The 17,629-nt window shown below is 44.1% G+C and overlaps 1 protein-coding gene across 1 annotated transcript in view; it reads left to right on the forward strand.

The window, feature by feature from the left end:
* The window catches only part of LOC139263977 (collagen alpha-1(XXI) chain-like), a 143,607-nt gene that overhangs the window by 17,650 nt on the left and 108,328 nt on the right, over nt 1-17,629 (forward strand). The window lies entirely within an intron of this gene.

A 17,629-nucleotide genomic window follows, 5' to 3' on the forward strand; every position in this document is an offset into this window, starting at 1 on the left:
TTCATGGACCCTTCCCTTTTGTGGGTGCTCTTCCGTCCCTCTGCCATTCCGGTAAGCTAGGGTCAGTTGCCTAAGCACTCCCTGTTCGGTGGTTTGGGGATCTCTTGGTTCGAACCAGGCCTCAGCCTTGGCGTTTGTTCGGGGTAAACTGTTAGCCACTAGGCTTCGGAGCCAGTGTGCTAACTCGCCGGGCTTAAATGATTTCGGTCGCGGTCCCCACCACAGGCGCTCTGGTACACAGGCCACAGTCAGTCTGCGAAAGCCTGTGGGGTTTCCCCAGTGAGCTGCACCATTTTCTCTACTCTGAAGAAGGGACTCCCGTCATTGCAGCCCATGGCTTCTAAAATGTTGTTTTGGATGGTGACAAATGTTCTCTGTCCCCTTTTGCTCTCAGTAGAGAGGGACTGGTACAGCTTGCTGTCCACGGATAGGAGGAGCACCTTTGCCATTTCTGCATCATCGCACTCATTAATATCCCCTGCCTGTTCCACCTCCATAAAGTGGACCGAGGGGTCTCCATTTGGAGTTAGCTTTCCCAAGTGGCTTATCATAGCCCTAAGCTGTTGGGGAGTGTGGGGAACCACAAACGGGCTTTCCAGGGGCCCTTGACCCCCGCCACTGGTGGGTGGGCCAAACTTCTGTTGCCCGACCAGGCACATTGGCCCTGGTTCTGGCTCTCCTTGTTCTGGCTCACCTACCCCTCCTCCCTGCTGCCAGACCGAGCTGAAACTCGGCGCCACGGGGGTGGTGGTTTGCTATCCCTGTCTGCCTCGCAACTCGTTCTCCCCTCCTGCTGCTGCACCAGTGTAGTAACCGGTGTCACAGGTAGTGGTCGAACAGTTTCCTCCTTCTCTTCCAGGTTTACTTGGGGCGTACTCGGGCTTATTAGGCATACCATGCCTTTTGCCTTGGACAGAGCAAGGTTTAAACTTTTGATTTGTTGCTGGCAGGGACCGTGGTCTCCCGATTCAAACCCATTAGTGCTCACTACTTTATACGCTGCCTGCACATATTTTAATTTTTCCTGGAACTCTTTTACTTGTAGGATGAGGCGAGTGCTGTCCTCCTGCAGTAACATTTCATTATTTTTGGCCTCGGTAACATGACATTGAAAATAGTCCTGACTGTTTTTAAATCTTTCCATCAGCTGGGTCTTTTCCTGTTTTAGCTTATGGAGTTCTCCCCATAACCTCTCTTCTGTCATAGCCCTTTCTTGGTGGGCCTCTGCGCATTCCCATAGTTCTGCCTGTAGTGACTCATTGGTTTTGTCTAGGAGTTGGACCTATCACTGTAGACAGACCAACCAAATTGCCTTCTCTACTGCTTCTTTGTGATCCTTGCTTGCTGGCCACAGGGCTGCAGAGTCCGCTGGATGCTCAGCACGCAATAGACCAAGCACCCATTTCTTAGTGACATTGACCTTATTATACACATAGGAGGAAATCCTCTTTTCCATTTTGGTTCTTTCCCCCAAACCAGCACTCTCCGCATCACACTCCTTGTACCAGAGTCCTACCATGGTCGCCATTTTGTAAGGGGTGGTCCCGACGGTCAGGTTCACCTCTGACCTACTTGAGCAGTTCGAATTGCTCCCATACCCTTGAGTTCTAGACTCTGGGTTTATTTGGGGGGGCGGGGGGTGATAAAGTGCAAAGGACAACTGGTTTGATGCAAAAGAACTTTGACTTTATTACAGGCAAGAAAATACAATGTCAAACTTATAATCACTCAAATGAAGAACAATATATTACACATTCAAAGGGGGTTACAGTAATAATTACACCTCCCACCTTCCAATACCGAATCCTAGCTAGGTTAGACTCCAGGGCAGGCAGGGACTATGCTTACCAATCTTTTCTGGCCAGTTAGCGGTAGTTCGCAATTTTGGGGTTCGTTGAATTCTGTAAGTTCTGCTTACCGAACCCCAATGTCGGAGAAGACTTCTTACTGCACAGTCTTCAGTTGGGTTGAGTCCACTGATGCGGTAAGGTGCGTTTTGGATCTATGGGGTAAGTACCCGGTTTCCTTCGTTGGAAATAGGTTCAAAGTCTCTTTAGAAACATAGAAACATAGAAAATAGGTGCAGGAGTAGGCTATTTGGCCCTTCGAGCCTGCACCACCATTCGATATGATCATTGCTGATCATTCACCTCAGTACCCCTTTCCCGCTTTCTCTCCATACCCCTTGATCCCTTTAGCCGTAAGGGCCACATCTAACTCCCTCTTGAATATATCCAATGAACTGGCATCAACGACTCTCTGCGGCAGGGAAGTCCACAGGTTAACAACTCTCTGAGTGAAGAAGTTTCTCCTCATCTCAGTCCTAAATGGCCTACCCCTTATCCTAAGACTGTGTCCCCTGGTTCTGGACTTCCCCAACATCGGGAACATCCTTCCCACATCTAACCTGTCCCGTCCTGTCAGAATCTTACACGTTTCTATGAGATCCCCTCTCATCCTTCTGAACTCCAGTGTATAACGGCCCAATTGATCCAGTCTCTCCACGTATGTCAGTCCAGCCATCCCTGGAATCAGTCTGGTGAACCTTCGCTGCACTCCATCAATAGCAAGAACGTCCTTCCTCAGATTAGGAGACCAAAACTGAACACAATACTCCAGTTGAGGCCTCACCAAGGCCCTGTACAATTGCAGTAATACCTCCCTGCTCCTATACTCAAATCCCCAAGCTATGAAGGCCAACATGCCATTTGCCTTCTTCACCGCCTGCTGTACCTGCATACCAACTTTCAATGACTGATGAACCATGACACCCAGGTCTCGTTGCACCTCCCGTTTTCCTAATCTGCCACCATTCAGATAATATTCTGCCTTCGTGGTTTTGCCACCAAAGTGGATAACTTCACATTTATCCACATTATACTGCATCTGCCATGCATTTGCCCACTCTCCTAACCTGTCAATTCACCCTGCAGCCTCTTAGCATCCTCCTCCCCGCTCACACCGCCACCCAGTTTAGTTTCATCTGCAAACTTGGAGATAGTACCCTCAATTCCTTCATCCAAATCATTAATGTATATTGTGAAGAGCTGGAGTCCCAGCACTGAGCCCTGCGGTAGTCCATTAGTTACTGCCTCCTATTCCGAAAAGGACCCGTTTATCCCGATTCTCTGCTTCCTGCCTGCCAACCAATTCTCTATCCACATCAGTACATTACCCCCAATACCATGTGCCTTCATCTTGTACACCAATCTCTTATGTGGTACCTTGTCAAAGGCCTTTTGAAAGCCCAAATACACCACATCCACTGGTTCTCCCTTGTCCACTCTACTAGTTACATCCTCAAAAAACTCCAGAAGATTGGTCAAGCATGATTTCCCTTTCATAAATCCATGCTGACTTGGACCGATCCTGTCACCGCTTTCCAAATGCGCTGCTATTTCATCCTTAATAATAGATTCCAACATTTGCCCCACTACTGATGTCAGGCTAACCGGTCTATAATTCCCCATTTTCTCTCTCCCTCCTTTTTTAAAAAGTGGTGTTACATTAGCTACCCTCCAGTCCATAAGAACTGATCCAGCGTCGATAGACTTGGAAAATGATTACCAATGCATCCACTATTTCTAGGGCCACCTCTTTAAGTACTTTGGGATGCAGGTAATCAGGCCCTGGGGATTTATCGGCCTTGAATCCCATCAATTTCCCCAACACACTTTCCCGCCTAATAAGGATATCCTTCAGATCCTCCTTCTCACTAGACCCTCGGTCCCCTAGTACAACCGGAAGGTCATTTGTGTCTTCCTTCGTGAAGACAGAACCAAAGTATTTGTTCAGTTGGTCTGCCATTTCTTTGTTCCCCATTATTAATTCACCTGAGTCCAACTGCAAGGGACCTACGCTTATTTTCACCAATCTTTTTCTCTTCACATATCTATAGAAGCTTTTGCAGTCAGTTTTTATGTTCCCGGCAAGTTTCCTCTCATACTCTATTTCCCTCCCCCCCTCCTAATTAAACCCTTTGTCCTCTGCTGAATTCTAAATTTCTCCCAGTCCTTAGGTTTGCTACTTTTTCTGGCCAATTTATATGCCACTTCCTTGGATCTAACACTATCCTTAATTTCCCTTTTTAGCCACGGTTGAGCCACCTTCCCTGTTTTAATTTTACTCCAGACAGGGAGTTTATCCATGTGATCTATAAATGTTTGCCATTGCCAATCCACCGTCAACCCTTTAAGTATCATTTGTCAGTCTATTCTAGCCAGTTCATGCCTCATGCCATCGAAGTTAGCTTTCCTTAAGTTTAGGACCCTAGTTTATGAATTAACTGTGTCACTCTCAATCTTAATAAAGAATTCTACCATATTATGGTCACTCTTCCCCAAGGGGCCTCGCACAACAAGATTGCTAATTAGCCCCTTTTCATTACACACCACCCAGTCTAGGATGGCCAGCTCTCTAGTCGGTTCCTCCACATATTGGTCAAGAAAACCATCCCTAATACACTCCAGGAAATCCTCCTCTACCGCATTGCTACCAGTTTGGTTAACCCAATCTATATGTAAATTAATGTCGCCCATGATAACTGCTGTACCTTTATTGCACACATCCCTTATTTCTTGTTTAAGCTTTCCCCAACCTCACTACTACTGCTTGGTGGCCTGTACACAACTCCCACCAGCGTTTTCTGCCCTTTGGTATTCCGCAGTTCCACCCATACCAATTCCACATCAACCGAGCTAATGTCCTTCTTTACTATTACATTAATGTCTTCTTTGACCAGCAACGCCACCTTTTCCTCTCTGTCTATCCTTCCTAAATGCTGAATACCCCTGGATGTTGAGTTCCCAGTCTTGGTCACCGTGGAGCCATGTCTCAGTGATGCCAATTACATCGTATCCATTAACTGCTATCTGCGCAGTTAATTCATCCACCATCCGGATATAAAAGGGGTTAGAGGGTCTAGTAAGGAGGAGGAACTGAGGGAAATCCTTATTAGTCGGGAAATTGTGTTGGGGAAATTGATGGGATTGAAGGCCGATAAATCCCCAGGGCCTGATGGACTGCATCCCAGAGTACTTAAGGAGGTGGCCTTGGAAATAGCGGATGCATTGACAGTCATTTTCCAACATTCCATTGACTCTGGATCAGTGGAGGGTAGCCAATGTAACCCCACTTTTTAAAAAAGGAGGGAGAGAGAAAACAGGGAATTATAGACCGGTCAGCCTGACCTCAGTAGTGGGTAAAATGATGGAATCAATTATTAAGGATGTCATAGCAGCGCATTTGGAAAGAGGTGACATGATAGGACCAAGTCAGCATGGATTTGTGAAAGGGAAATCATGCTTGACAAATCTTCTGGAATTTTTTGAGGATGTTTCCAGTAGAGTGGACAAGGGAGAACCAGTTCAGAAGGCTTTCGACAAGATCCCACACAAGAGATTAATGTGCAAAGTTAAAGCACATGGGATTGGGGGTAGTGTGCTGACATGGATTGAGAATTGGTTGTCAGACAGGAAGCAAAGAGTAGGAGTAAATGGGTACTTTTCAGAATGGCAGGCAGTGACTAGTGGGGTACCGCAAGGTTCTATGCTGGGGCCTCAGCTGTGTACAATGTACATTAATGATTTAGACGAGGGGATTAAATGTAGTATCTCCAAATTTGCGGATGACACTAAGTTGGGTGGCAGTGTGAGCTGCGAGGAGGATGCTATGAGGCTGCAGAGTGACTTGGATAGGTTAGGTGAATGGGCAAATGCATGGCAGATGAAGTATAATGTGGATAAATGTGAGGTTATCCACTTTGGTGGTAAAAACAGAGAGACAGACTATTATCTGAATGGTGACAGATTAGGAAAAGGAGAGGTGCAACGAGACCTGGGTGTCATGGTTCATCAGTCATTGAAGGTTGGCATGCAGGTACAGCAGGCGGTTAAGAAAGCAAATGGCATGTTGGCCTTCATAGCGAGGGGATTTGAGTGCAGGGGCAGGGAGGTGTTGCTACAGTTGTACAGGGCCTTGGTGAGGCCACACCTGGAGTATTGTGTACAGTTTTGGTCTCCTAACTTGAGGAAAGACATTCTTGCTATTGAGGGAGTGCAGCGAAGGTTCACCAGACTGATTCCCGGGATGGTGGGACTGACCTATCAAGAAAGACTGGATCAACTGGGCTTGTATTCACTGGAGTTCAGAAGAATGAGAGGGGACCTCATAGAAACGTTTAAAATTCTGACGGGTTTAGACAGGTTGGATGCAGGAAGAATGTTCCCAATGTTGGGGAAGTCCAGAACCAGGGGTCACAGTCTAAGGATAAGGGGTAAGCCATTTAGGACCGAGATGAGGAGAAACTTCTTCACCCAGAGAGTGGTGAACCTGTGGTATTCTCTACCACAGAAAGTAGTTGAGGCCAATTCACTAAATATATTCAAAAGAGAGTTAGATGAAGTCCTTACTACTCGGGGGAATCAAGGGGTATGGCGAGAAAGCAGGAAGGGGGTACTGAATTTGCATGCTCAGCCATGAACTCATTGAATGGCGGTGCAGGCTAGAAGGGCCGAATGGCCTACTCCTGCACCTATTTTCTATATTTCTATGTTTATTCCAAATACTCCTTGCATTGAGGCACAGAGCCTTCATGCTTGTCCCTTTAACACACCTTTCCCCTTTAGAATTTTGCTGTAATGTGGCCCTTTTTGTTTTTTGACTTGGTATTCTCTGCCCTCCACTTTTACTCTTCTCCTTTCTATCTTTTGCCTCTGTCTCCCTATTATTTCCCCCTGCCTCTCTGCATAGGTTCCCATCTCCCTGCCATATTAGTTTAACTCCTCCCCAATGTTTTCACCTGTTGGTAGTCAGGACTTAGATTGTAGAGTGGAAACTTTTCGATTCTTTGGTTTCTTCCTGTTGGAATTTTGTTTTAAAATTGGTCGATCGCGGTGATTTTTCGGTGGTACCACGTTGGCTGTGGTCGGTTGCTGCCGCGATGGTGATGTTCTTCCTTTTGGACTTCAGGACTTAATGGCTGGAGAAGTTAGTTTACAACTGTTGCGTTGGTTTCTCTCCCTTCTGATGACATAGGCTTAGTATGGCACACCCTTCGTTAAAACAGGGGGCCAGTTATACGGTTTGAGTTGTCCTAATCTTCGCGCCAAATCAGTCCAGTATTTTTTGTTTAAATTTGGTGGGCTTGACATTTCTTTGTAATATTTTGGTGGCATCGTTAAAAGTTAATATGTCTTGGTTGGGTTGCTCTTCTAAATCTGTTTCCTGATGGAAATATTAGCTTGGTAATTGCAATGTCCTTTTGTGCTTGGTTTTAGCATACAGGCTGCAGTGGGCCCTTTGTTCTTATTCATGTTGAAGATGGCTTTTCTCGGTTTAGTTTGATGGCTGGCCATCTCTGAGTCATTGTTGTCATGTTAATGTCTCTTGTGGAGAAAGGTTTTCGAGTATCCATTTCTCAAGACAATTTACCTTAGTGCCAACACCCAGACAGTTTCAATAATCAAATTGGCATCTTTAGTTCCTTCGGCCCGCCTACAGACTCGAATTTGTCTTGTAAAAGTCCAAAATTCGATTAAAGTTCGTAGTTTCTTCCAAAAGCACTTTAGGATTTCAAATTTTCCGGTAGATAGTCCCAAATTAAATTTCCTTTCCAATGAGCCCAAACACTGGGGGGCGGGTTCCTGTGAATTTTGACCTTTCAGATTTATCCTGTCTTTCAGGATTTTTTCCAATAATTTTCCCAGCACTGAGGTTAGGCTGACATGCCTGTATTAATCAGCCTATCCCTTTCTGCCTTCTTAAACAAGAGTACTATATTAGCAGTCCTCCAATCTTCCGGCACCATGCCCAAATCCAAAGAGGACTGAAAAATGATGGTCAAGGCCTCTGCTATTTTAGACATAGAAACATAGAAAATAGGTGCAGGAGTAGGCTATCCTGTCCTTCGAGCCTGCATCACCATTCAATATGATCATGGCTGATCATGCAACTTCAGTACCCCATTCCTGCTTTCTCTCCATACCCCTTGATCCCTTTAACCATAAGGGCCACATCTAACTCCCTTTTGAATATATCTAATGGACTGACCTCAACAACTTTCTGTGGTAGAGAATTCCACAGGTTCACAATTCTCCTGAGTGAAGAAGTTTCTCCTCATCTCGGTCCTAAATGGCTTACCACTTATCCTGAGACTGTGACCCCTGGTTCTGGACTTCCCCAACATCGGGAACATTCTTCCTGCATCTAACCTGTCCAATCCCATCAGAATGTTATATGTTTCTATGAGATCCTCTCTCATTCTTCTAAATTCCAGTGAATATAAGCCTAGTTGATCCAGTCTTTCGTCATATGTCAGTCCTGCCATCCCGGGAATCAGTCTGGTGAACCGTCGCTGCTCTCCCTCAATAGCAAGAATGTCCTTCCTCAGATTAGGAAAACAAAACTGTACAAAATTCTACTGCAGTAAGACCTCCCTGCCCCTATACTTAAATCCTCTCGCTATGAAGGCCAACATGCCATTTGCCTTCTTCACCGCCTGCTGTACCTGCATGCCAACTTTCAATGACTGATGTACCATGACACCCAGGTCTTGTTGCACCTCCCCTTTTCCTAATTTGTCACCTATTCTGCCTTCCTGTTTTTGCCACCAAAGTGGATAACCTCACATTTATCTACATTATACTGCATCTGCCATGTATTTGCCCACTCACCTAACCTGTCCAAGTCACCCTGCAGCCTCTTAGCATCCTCCTCACAGCTCGCACTGCCACCCAGCTTAGTGTCATCTGCAAACTTGGAGATATTACATTGAATTCCTTCAATCAAATCATTAATGTATATTGTAATTAGCTGGGGGCCCAGCACTGAACCTTGCGGTACCCCACTAGTCACTGCCTGCCATTCTGAAAAGGACCCTTTATTCCTACTCTTTGCTTCCTGTCTGCCAACTAGTTCTCTATCCATGTCAATACATTACCCCCAATACCATGTGCTTTAATTTTGCACACTAATCTCTTGTGTGGGACCTTGTCAAAAGCATTTTGAAAGTCCAAATGCACCACATCCACTGGTTCTCCTTTATCCATTCTACTAGTTACATCCTCAAAAAATGCTGGAAGATTTGTCAAGCATGATTTCCTTTTCATATTCCATGCTGACTGGGACTGATCCTTTACTGCTTTCCAAATGCGCTGCTATTACATCTTTAATAATTATTCCAACATTTTCCCCACTACCGATATCAGGCTAACCAGTCTATAATTCCTTGTTTTCTCTCTCCCTCTTTTTTTAAAAAGTGGGGTTACATTAGCTACCCTCCAATCCATAGGAACTGATCCAGAAACTATAGAATGTTAGAAAATGACCACCAATCCATCCACTATTTCTATGGCCACTTCCTTAAGTACTCTGGGATGCAGACTATCAGGCCCTGGGGATTTATCAGCCTTCAATCCCATCAATTTCCCTAACACAATTTCCGGACTAATAAGGATTTCCTTCAGTTCCTCATTCTCGCTAGACCCTTGGTCCCCTAGTATTTCTGGAACGTTATTTCTGTCTTCCTTAGTGAAGACAGAACCAAAGTATTTGTTCAATTGGTCTGCCATTTCTTTGTTCCCATTATAAATTCACCTGATTCTGACTGCAAGGATTCTACCTATAGAAGCTTTTGCAATCAGTTTTTATGTTCCCTGCAAGCTTACTCTCATATCCTATTTTCCCTCTCCTAATTAAACCCTTTGTCCTCCTCTGCTGAATTCTAAACTTCTCCCAGTCCTCAGGTTTGCTGCTTTTTCTGACCAATTTATATGCCTCTTCCTTGGATTTAACACTATCCCTAATTTCCCTTGTTAGCCATGGTTGAACCACCTTCCCCATTTTATTTTTACGCCAGACAGAGACGTACAATTGTTGAAGTTCATCCACATGATCCTTAAATGTCTGCCATTGCCTATCCACCGTCAACCCTTTGAGTATCATTCGCCTGTCAATCCTAGCCAATTCACGTCTCAGACCATCGAAGTTACCTTTCTTTACGTTCAGGAGCCTCTGAATTGACTGTGTCACTCTTCATCTTAATGAATAATTCTATCATATCATGGTCACTCTTCCCCAAGGGGCCTCGAACAACAAGATTGCTAATTAATCCTCTCTCATTACACAACATCCAGTCTAGGATAGCCAGCTCTCTAGTTGGTTCCTCGACATATTGGTCTAGAAAACCATCCCTTAGACACTCCAGGAAATCCTTCTCCACCGTATTGCTACCAGTTTGGTTAGCCCAAAATATATGTAGATTAAAGTCACCCATGATAACTGCTGTACCTTTATTGCACGCATCCCCAATTTCCTGTTTGATGCCATCCCCAACCTCACTACTACAGTTTGGTGGTCTGTACACAACTCCCACAAACGTTTTCTGCCCTTTGGTGTTTCGCAGCTCTACCCATACAGATTCCACATCATCCAAGCTAATAATGTCCTTCCTTTCTATTGCGTTAATCTCCTCTTTAACCAGTAATGCTATCCCACCTCCTTTTCCTTTCTAGCTATCCTTCCTGAATATTGAATACCCCTCGATGTTGAGTTCCCAGCCTTGTCACCCTGGAGCCATGTCTCCGTAATCCCAATTACATCATATCCGTTAACAGCTATCTGCGCAGTTAATTCATCCACCTTATTAAGAATGCTCCTTGCATTCAGACCCAGAGCCTTCAGGCTTGTTTTTTTAACACTCTGTTATTTTAGAATTATGTTGTAATGTGGCCCTTTTTGATTTTTGCCCTTGATTTCTCTGCCCTCCACTTTTCCTTATCTCCTTTCTACCTTTTGCTTCTGCCCCCATTTTACTTCCCTCTGTCTCCCTGCATAGATTCCCATCCCCCTGTTATATTAGTTTAAACCCTCCCCAACAGTACTAGCAAAGACTCCCCCGAGGACATGTGTTCCTGTCCTGCCCAGGTGCAGACCGTCCTGTTTGTACTGGTCCCACATCCCCCAGAACCGGTTCCAATGTCCCAGAAATTTGAATCCCTCCCTCTTGCACCATTCCTCAAGCCACGTATTCATCTTAACTGTCCTACTATTTCTTCTCTGACTAGCACGTGCACTGGTAGCAATCCTGAGATGAGTACCTTTGAGGTCCTACTTTTTAATTTAACTCCTAGCTCCCTAAATTCAGCTTATAGGACCTCATCCCATTTTTTACCTATATTGTTGGTACCTATATGCACCACAACAACTGGCTGTTCACCCTTCCCCTCCAGAATGCCCTGCAGCCGTTCTGAGACATCCTTGACCCTTGCACCAGGGAGGCAACATACCATCCTGGAGTTTCGATTGTGGCCGCAGAAACTCCTATCTATTCCCCTTATAATAGAATCCCCTACCACTATAGCTCTCCCACTCTTTTTCCTACCCTCCTGTGAAGCAGAGCCACCCATGGTGCCATGAATTTGGCTGATGCTGCCTTCCCCTGACGAGCCATCTCCCCCAACAGTATTTAAAGTTGTATATCTATTTTGAAGGGAGATGACCGTAGGGGACTCCTGCACTACCTTCCTACTCCTGCTCTACCTGATGGTCACCCATTCCCTATCTGCCTTTGTAACCTTTACCTGCGGTGTGACCAACTCACTAAACGTGCTATTCACATCATCTTCAGCATTCCAGAGTGAATCCATGCAGAGCTCCAGTGCCGCAGTGTGGTCTGACAGGAGCTGCAGTTGGACACACTTCCCGCACACATAATCGTCAGGGACACTGGTTCCCACATAGCACAGGAGGAGCATGACAAGGGTCTGGGCTCTCCTGCCTGACTTAATTCTTAAATTAACTTAATTTGGCAATAATGCCAAAGGTTTCCTACCGAAAGGAAAAAAGAAAAATACTCACCAATCCACCAACCAAGCACTTGGCTGTGACATCACACTTCGATTTTGATTTTTTTAAAAACTTTTTGTCCCTGCACCAGCTGGTTCCTCCAACTCTCGGGCACCTTTTATGGGCCTCTCGATCCTCCCGCTCCTGCTCCTATGGCTCCTCTGACTCTCGGGCCCCTTTTATGGGCCTCTCGATCCTCCCGCTCCTGCTCCTGTGGCTCATCCAACTCTCACGTTCCTTTTATGAGCCTCTAAATCCTCCCGCTCTTGCTCCTGTGGCTCCTCCAACTCTCGCGTTCCTTTTATGGGCCTCTCGATCCTCCCGCTCCTGCTCCTGTGGCTCCTCCGACTCTCAGGCCCCTTTGTATCATTAGCAGTCCTCCAATCCTCCGGCACCATGCCCAAATCCAAAGAGGACTGGAAAATGATGGTCAAGGCCTCTGCTATTTCCTCTTTTACTTCGCTCAACAGCCTGGGATGCATTTCATCCGGGCCTGGGGATATTATCTACTTTCAAAGCTGCTAAACCCTTTAATACTTCCTCTCTCACTATATTTATTTCATCCAGAATATCACACTCCTCCTCGATAGCAGTATCTGCATTGCTCCTTTCCTTTGTGAAAACAGATGCAAAGTATTCGTTAAGAACCTTACCAACATCTTCCGCCTCCATACAAAGATTAACCTCATGGTCTCTAAAAGGCCCTACCCTTTCTTTAGTTACCCTCTTACTCTTAATATAGTTATAGAACATCTTAGGGTTTTCCTTAATTTTACTAGCCAAGAATTTTTTGTGCTTTCTCTTAGCATTCCTAATATCCTTTTTAATTTTGCCTCTTAACTTTCTATATTCCTCTAAAGATTCTATAGCATTCAGCCATTGGTATATGACATAAGGGTCCCTTTTTTTCTTAATCCTCCCCTGTAAGTCCCTAGATATCCAGGGGGCTCTAGAATTATTATACCCATCCTTTTTCTTTAAGGGCGCATATTTGGCCTGAGCCTTCTGGATCTCCTCCTTGAATGCCTCCCACTGTTCTGACATGATTTACCCACAAGTAGCTGTTTCCAGTCCACTTCACTTCTTCCAAATCACTTCTTAACATAGCAAAATTAGCTTTTCCCCAATTCGGGAAATTTATTCCAGGCCTAACCTTGTCTTTATCCATAACCAGCTTGAATTTGACTAAATTATGGTCACTGGCACCCAAGTGCTCTCTCACTAATACCCCTTCAACCTGCCCAGCTTCATTCCCCAAAACTAAATCCAAAACCGCCCCCTCTCGTGTTGGGTTTGCTACATACTGACTAAAAATGTTCTCTTGAATGCATTTCAAGAATTCCGTACCCTTTATACCCTTCACACTATATTTGTCCCAATCAATATTTGGATAGCTAAAATCCCTTACTATTACTACCCTCTGGTTTTTGGACTTCACAGCAATTTGCCTACATATTTGCTCCTCTATCTCCCTCCCACTGTTTGGGGGTCTATAATACACACCCAGCAGTGTGATTGCTTCTTTTTTATTTTTCAATTTGACCCATATGGCCTCATTTGATGATCCCTCTAACATATCATCCCTCCTCACCACTGTAATAGTTTCTTTAATCAGCACCGCGACGCCACCCCTCTTTTTACCCCCCTCTCTGTCTTGTCTAAAATTCCTGTAACCAGGAATATTGATCTGCCAAACCTGCCCCTCTTTCAGCCATGTTTCTGTAATGGCTATAATGTCATACTCCCAAGTATCTACCTGTGCTCTTAGCTCATCCGCCTTATTCGCTATAGTCCTTGCATTAAAGTATATACATTTAGCACAGGAAGACCTCCTTGCTTACTACTTACTAAGCCTTGTTTCCTCTGTCTTACAGATTCGCTTTCTAGATTCTTGCTATCCAATTTCTGCTTTACTTCCTTCCCTATGGAATTTGATGTCAGGTTCCCATCCCCCTGCCATGTAGGAAAAAAATTGCAGGGATATGGGGAAAGAGCCAGGGAGTGGGACTAACAGGATTACTCTTTGAAAAAGCCGGCGCAGATTCGATGGGCTGAATGGCCTCCTTCTGTGCTGTACTATACTATGATTCTATGACATGCCATAAACATAACTGGATGGTAAAAGTACCAATTTAGTTATAGTTTTCACAATGCTGAGATTATCATCTGTTGGTGAGGTATCTTTCCAATGCTACCAATTGATTTTTGCCCCAAAAAGAATCCGGTTGTGTCACTAAACTGCATTGGACCATTGTACTGTTCAATAGGAGCAGCCTCTGAGCAGTTAAGATGAAGTAGAGAGGGAAGTTAAAACAGAGTTGAGGGAAAACAAAAGAAGAGTGGGGAAAGGATTGGCTGAGGAGTTGAGCAACCAAAAGCATGCGGAGGGGAAGTAGGGTCGATAATGTTCGAGAGAGTGATAAGAATGAGACAAAGACAGAATTGGAAAAAAAATTACACCAGGATGTTGGAACATCCTTTTGGGACTTAACAGTGTCTATGAGAGATGTCACTACTCCAGGCAAACCAAAGAAGTTCTACCACCTATGGTGTTCGTGTTGTAGATTTTTTCCCTTTTCCCATGACCGAAAGAATAATTATCCTATACCTGGTTCAGAGTTGCCAGATGAAGCATTCCCAGCATAATCGGGAATTCTTGCTGCAAAAAATATCACAATGGGGGAAAGATTCTGGAATCTCTGGTCGCTCACTGACCCACTACCTAACAGTTTAAGTTGATCGTGGCTGAAAACCTTCGCCTTAAATTAGTAAGAGCTTGTGCTTCTGGGATTAGGTGTGGTACTTTCTCTATATACTTTCTCTATACATGCTCTGAATTCCTCTGACTAAATATTTTGATTTTATTAAAAAAAGAATGTCTAAGTGTAAAGCTTTTTCTTCAATTGAAAGAGAAATACTCAATTACAATTTTAAGTAGTTGTGAGCAACATGCTTTTCTGGTAGAATGTTATTATCGTGTGAAGCTCACCTATCTGGGTAAGCTAAGATACATATTGGAGCACACATCACTCACATATACAAACATTTACATAGCCAAATGAGTTGTGATACAGATAAGGATAAGAAAGATTCGCAGATACATAACAGACATATACCTAAATAATCTTTTGTTATGCTTGCTTGAAGTTAATACTGACATTAGCAAGTTTTTTAAATTATGCTTTTGTGAGGCCCCTTGGCCTGTTTTGCTATGTTGCGGGTGCATAAATAAATGAAAGTTGTTAAAAATCCCGTTTAATAAGGGACACAATAATCACAAAACATTGTGTAAGAAATAGCGTTGAGTTTTAGTACTATTTTATAGGACTATTTGATTAGGATTTTAGTTTCTCATGAAGTCCATTCAGCAATCAGATTCACAAAGTATGCTTAGAACTGTGGCATATATCAATAAAATATTTGTTTTCCTTTGCTTCTTAGGTACAATGAAGTCATGCATATTACGAGTTTTAGTGATCTATTTGTCATCTCATTTATTTAGTGGGGCTGTGCCAGATGAAAACATAAGAGCAGGTAAGAACTGTACGTAACATGTCAGGACTATGTCTCACTCAAAGAGGTGAAATAAGTCATATATCATAGGCTGTAATTTATATGATAGCTAATACTATCATTGCTTGGATATTCTGAAATGATACTGTGATTTTATTATATTACATGTCCAAAGCACATCAGCATGTTAGACAAAACTAAAGAAAAATGTGGTGCTTTTCAACCTTGTTTTATATAAAGCATAGGGGCACTGTGTATTTCCATGTTTTTATTGAAGATTAGTGTGCCTCTTACATAGAAAATAGGTGCAGGAGTAGGTCATTCGGCCCTTCGAGCCTGCACCACCATTCAATATGATCATGGCTGATCATGCAACCTCAGTACCCCATTCCTGCTTTCTCTCCAAACCCCTTGATCCCTTTAGCCGTAAGGGCTACATCCAACTCCCTTTTGAATATATCTAACGAACTGGCCTCAACAACTTTCTGTGGTAGAGAATTCCACAAATTCACAATTCTCTGAGTGAAGAAGTTACCCCTCATTTCGGTCCTAAATGGCTTACCCCTTATCCTTAGACTGTGACCCCTGGTTCTGGACTTCCCCAACATCGGGAACATTCTTCCTGCATCTAATCTGTCCAATCCTGTCAGAATTTTATATGTTTCTATGATATCCCCTCTCATTCTTCTAAATTCCACTGAATATAAGCCTAGTCGATCCAGTCTTTCCTCATATGTCAGTCCTGCCATCCCGGGAATCAGTCTGGTGAACCTTCGCTGCACTCCCTCAATAGCAAGAATGTCCTTCCTCAGATTAGGAGACCAAAACTGCACACAATACTCAAGGTGTGGTCTCGCCAAGGCCCTGTACAACTGCAGTAAGACCTCCCTGCCCCTATACTCAAATCCCCTCGCTAAGAAGGCCAACATGCCATTTGCCTTTTTTACTGCCTGCTGTACCTGCATGCCTATCTTCAATGACTGATGTACTATGATACCCAGGTCTCGTTGCACCTCCCCTTTTACTAATTTGTCACCATTCAGATAATATTCTGTCTTCCTGTTTTTGCCACCAAAGTTGATAACCTCACATTTATCTACACTATACTGCATCTGACATGCATTTTGCCCATTCACCTAACCTGTCCAAGTTCCCCTGCAGCCTCCTAGCATCCTCCTTGCAGCTCGCACTGCCACCCAGCTTAGTGTCATCTGCAAACTTGGAGATATTACATTCAATTCCTTCATCTAAATCATTAATGTATATTGTAAATAGCTGGGGTCCCAGCACTGACCCCAGCGGCACCCCACTAGTCACTGCCTTCCGTTCTGAAAAGGACCTGTTTATTCTCATTCTTTGCTTCCTGTCTGCCAACCAGTTCTCTATTACCCCCAATACCATGTGCCTTAATTTTGTACACTAGTCTCTTGTGTGGGACCTTGTCAAAAGTCTTTTGAAAGTCTAAATACACCACATCCACTGGTTCTCCCTTATCCACTCTAATAGCTAAGATTTGTCAAGCATGATTCCCCTTTCATAAATCCATGCTGATAGTCTGCATCCCAGAGTACTTAAGGAAGTGGCCCTAGAAATAGTAGATGCATTGGTAGTCACTGCTTGCCAAATGCGCTACTATTACATTTTTAATAATTGATTCCAACACCGATGTCAGGTTAACCGGTCTATAATTCCCTGCTTTCTCTCTCCCTCCTTTTTTAAAAAGTGGGGTTATATTAGCTACCCTCCAATCCATAGGAACGCAACCAGAATCTATAGAATGTTGGAAAATGACTACCAATGCATCTACTATTTCTAGGGCCACTTCCTTAAGTACTCTGGGATGCAGACTATCAGGCCCTGGGAATTTATCGGCCTTCAGTCCCTTCAATTTCTCGTTGCACCTCTCCTTTTCCGAATCTGTCACCATTCAGATAATAGTCTGTCTCTCTGTTTTTACCATCAAAGTGGATAACCTCACATTTATCCACATTATACTTCATCTGCCATGCATTTGCCCACTCACCTAACCTATCCAAGTCACTCTGCAGCCTCATAGCATCCTCCTCGCAGCTCACACTGCCACCCAACTTAGTGTCATCCGCAAATTTGGAGATACTACATTTAATCCCCTCGTCTAAATCATTAATGTACAGTGTAAACAGCTGAGGCCCCAGCACAGAACCTTGCGGTACCTCACTAGTTACTGCCTGCCATTCTGAAAAGTACCCATTTACTCCTACTCTTTGCTTCCTGTCTGACAACCAGTTCTCAA

This window comes from Pristiophorus japonicus, chromosome 1 (assembly GCF_044704955.1).
Source record: "Pristiophorus japonicus isolate sPriJap1 chromosome 1, sPriJap1.hap1, whole genome shotgun sequence".
NCBI classification, from domain to species: domain Eukaryota; kingdom Metazoa; phylum Chordata; class Chondrichthyes; family Pristiophoridae; genus Pristiophorus; species Pristiophorus japonicus.